This window comes from Branchiostoma floridae, chromosome 14, assembly GCF_000003815.2.
Source record: "Branchiostoma floridae strain S238N-H82 chromosome 14, Bfl_VNyyK, whole genome shotgun sequence".
In the NCBI taxonomy this organism is placed as follows: domain Eukaryota; kingdom Metazoa; phylum Chordata; class Leptocardii; order Amphioxiformes; family Branchiostomatidae; genus Branchiostoma; species Branchiostoma floridae.
Genome location: NC_049992.1, coordinates 12,060,924 through 12,064,968, shown reverse-complemented (window position 1 = coordinate 12,064,968; position 4,045 = coordinate 12,060,924). Strand labels below are relative to the sequence as shown.

The 4,045-nt window shown below is 37.0% G+C and overlaps 1 protein-coding gene across 5 annotated transcripts in view; it reads right to left on the bottom strand.

Annotated features, from left to right (window-relative positions):
* The window catches only part of LOC118430328 (protein suppressor of hairy wing-like), a 47,914-nt gene that overhangs the window by 9,558 nt on the left and 34,311 nt on the right, over nt 1-4,045 (bottom strand). The gene's annotated exons all lie outside the window — the stretch shown is intronic.

The window sequence follows — 4,045 nt, the reverse complement described above, 5'->3', positions numbered from 1 at the left end:
TCAAAGGTTTTAATTGGAATAGGAGATAAAATCTGGCAGTCACAACTTCATAATCTTACACTATAAGTAAAACAAGTAACAGTGTTTTCAGACTTGCTTGTGTCATAGCATGTGTGTACTACCATCATTTTTTAACTTCTTTGGCTAGACTTCCATCTAGCTCACTTGGATACCCATTTGCTTCTTGGAGTACAGTTAACATGAACACAAGTTGTAAATTATCTACAACTGTTACTCAGAAATTAGTTCATGACCTTGCACAGTTTGATAATTCATCATGGAATGATACTTTCTTCAACATCAACATGTTCATCATCATCATCATGGTATTGACTTGTAATTATGCCCTGTACTCTTACTAGTAGTCTTAGCTCCATATCAATTGACAAATTCAAATACAGTCTATGATCTGATCATAAGGTTTCCATGTAGGAACATGGAGCTTTATTTTTCCATTGGTAACAACACACAACTCTGCTTCCTATAATGAAACACACAAAGTCACACTGTCAGTCATACTTAATGATAACCAACTGTTGTAAAAAAACAGGAATTAACGTTTTCTCGACATATCCACCAGACCATTCTCACCAAACATGCAAAATGTAATATACTGTTGATGTACATGACCTAAGTCCTAACTGAAGTCAGTCTTTCCTGACCAAACATAAGAAACAGTTCTCTGATAAAACATTATCAAGTAATTCTACCATTGGAATCATCATTCCTGTGATGCTGTGTACAATCATTGCTTTCTTTCAAGGTCCCTGACTCGTTACAAAAAAATGTAAATAATAGTAGAATACTGTTACCATTCTTTAGAAAGTATTAGAGATATCCTATTCCACATCAATATTTCTAGTCTTACACAGCCAGGGTAATATCTAGAAAGTTGAAATAACGTTCGAAATAAGTATAAAATCTCTTAGACATATAATTACAAAGAATTGAAAACATTTTGTAAATGATTTTGTTTTTGAAAAAAACATCCCAACAGAAACCGAATATACGAGTACATGATACTGAAAAATGTGTTTCGATTTCTCACAGTTCAGATAGAAAAAGGTATACCTTCTATTTACCCTTAAGAAAAAGTGCAATAACAAGAAAAATGACAGAACTGCTGGATGGTGCTTGTCTCTATACCTATTTCTAATTTGACAACTACTTAGAATTTGAATGGAACCTCAAACAACTGCTTGAGAGATTTTGTAACAAAGAAATCACTCCGTAGCGTGATAGTTTCGTAGATGTCTCAACAAGTGATCTTTGCGTTTCAGAGTCTTCCCACAGTAACTGCAGGCAAAAGTTCGTTGGGTGCTGTGCTTGAACATGATATGCCTCTTATAATTATACTTGCCAGCCAGCACCGCACCACATATTGTACAGGTCAGCTTTTGGTGCTGGACCTCCAGATGTTTCCTCAGCTCATCACTACATTGGAACGTTTGCTTGCATTGTGGGCATGTGTGTTTCTGTGTTGCTTCTAGATTAGAACTACGAGACGATGTTGGCCTCTCCGAAGCCAACTGGGGCTTAGATTTCCCCACATCCTGTTGCCATGGTGACGACCCATCTCTCGCCTTTTCCACCAGACCACTTCCCATGGGGTCAAGTCGACCTACGCACGGACAGAATCGACATTCAGTGTTTGTTTGGCACATACTGGTTGTTGTTAGTGGAACACTGTCTGGTGAATAAGGCTGTTGAGAGGGAGTCACATCATGCAGTCATATAAATGTGTCTTAGCTTGGGTACCATCTTCTGTTGTTAGCCTGGGTACCAACCTATTTCTACCACGGCTCCTTGCACTTGCTGCCCTAGAAAACTCTGTTGTAACCACTGGCTCAATCTTCATGCTGCTAACAACATTAGCAAGCGAAAATATTGAGCTAGTGGTTACAACAGAGTTTTTTTAGGGCAGCAAGTGCAAGGGGCCTTGGCAGAAATAGTTTGGTACTCAGGGATGTATTGTCATGGAAGCCCTCATCTAATGTGCAGACATGTGACTAACGGATGCACTACTGCTGTCTGATGACACTTCATGTCCCTGAGTTACATGTATGCATGGCTATCATATATCAGGACCTTTCTTTTACAGCTGTATTATTCCTTTGACACTGTGTGGATCTAAAATCCGGGGGGGGGGGGGGGGAGGTCATTTACCAAGCACCAGCACACACATTTTCAATACACATTCAAGATTGAAATGATTGTGCTGTGATCAGATTGTTGTAATATGCATCACAAGATGATGCAAGAGTTACCTGATTTCATATGTGATGTTGATCGTCTTGTGAAAACTGTGATTTTCCTATCTTTAATGAACCTGTGTATAAATTGCAAATACCAGTCCACATAGTAATGCAGTGTTACCGGTGACATCTTCCAGTTAGTAAATTATCATTGCTATACTAACAAGTGGTGTTTTGAAGTGTTGATGATCACATTATATTCATAGGTCTTGATGTGTGCTTCAAAACTAAGGTAGTCGAAACATACCATTGTATACCAAAGTTCAACTTGACAATGGTGGCTATATATTAGTGTAATGTTGATGTCTATTTATGTGTTCTTTTTATTTCACCATCAGCATTCCATTTTACATATAGATGGTTTGTGCATGTTTACTTGTGTCAATGATCAATGGCCGGTTCCATTGTTGAGTGAAGGCATATGTACACATGCTATCCATCATTGTTCAGCTGATAGTGAGACATGTTCATATAGTCAGGATACTGTCATGTCATGTAATAAGAGTGTTGCATATTGTGTAACATATGTGGATAATCTAATAATGTGTGCTTGTAACTTTCTGTAGAATGTAGTTCATGAGTTGGTAGCTTCAGCTGTGAGTTGATTGTACCACATTCTATACTATCCCCATCGTTATTACAGGGGTGTATGGACCTCTTGAATCTTTTTTACAAAATTGTCAATAAACAAAATATCATAAACTTACCTGTGTCAATATCAATATTATCATTGACCATTACTGGTTTATCATCATTGCATCATGGTGGACTGTTCCATACCTTAAATGTACCATTAACTAATAATTATGTATTGGAAAAGGCATGACAAAACGAGGACAAACTCAGACATCTTAAATGATCATTTTGTATTCACATTTTTGCAATACTGGCATTGTACAAAAATACACTAAAGAGAGAACTCACATCTATGTACACAATATTGTTCACAAACATGGTAAAATTCTGTACAGCATACTTCCTTTGTCAGTGGATACATTGTACTGTACATTTCATTGTCAACAGCACATCAATGACTAGTAAGTGGAGTACATGTTTTCTGTGGTTCATACCACAACAAGTGTGCACAAAGGTACATGGAACAACAACACTAGTTTCATTACAAGTGTCTCATCTATTTTAAGTGGAACAAGTGAAATAACCTATCAAACAGAAAAGAACAGAAGAACAGAGCTTGTTTGTAATCAACTTCTAACAGCTAGCCAATGGTATACTAAACTATTTAAGTTTACCAACAGGAACTATAAACATCATTAAAAACACACAATGAAGCATCATACAACATTGGGTTTCATCTACAAAACAGTGTGCATGTCAATACAACAGTGAGCATTCAATAGAGTGCATGTGATTTCTTGATACTAAAAACATTGTGAGCATGCTTTTGTCTACATGTCATTTCCATAATGCATCACACAAGTATGATCCATCCTCCACACAGAGCTGTAACATAGCTGTTAACTATTGCCGCAGAGGGAACTGAAAGAATGTTGCTAAATACAGCAACTCAACAAGGAAAAAGTCTAGAAAGCATGACAAGGCCTAGTGTCACATAAAAAGGTTACCTGAGTTGCCTACAGTTTAATGAACCAATTTTGTTTTGAAAAAGAAATGGAATGTTCTCAATGATGTTGATGGAAGAATTTAAGAATATCACCAAATTGGCAAGCTTTCAGTAAACTGCAGTCAACTCAGGTTTACAATGTACCAAAACTGAAACATGTGCACATACTTGTATCTGCATGCATTAACTGTAGGAATAACTAACATAG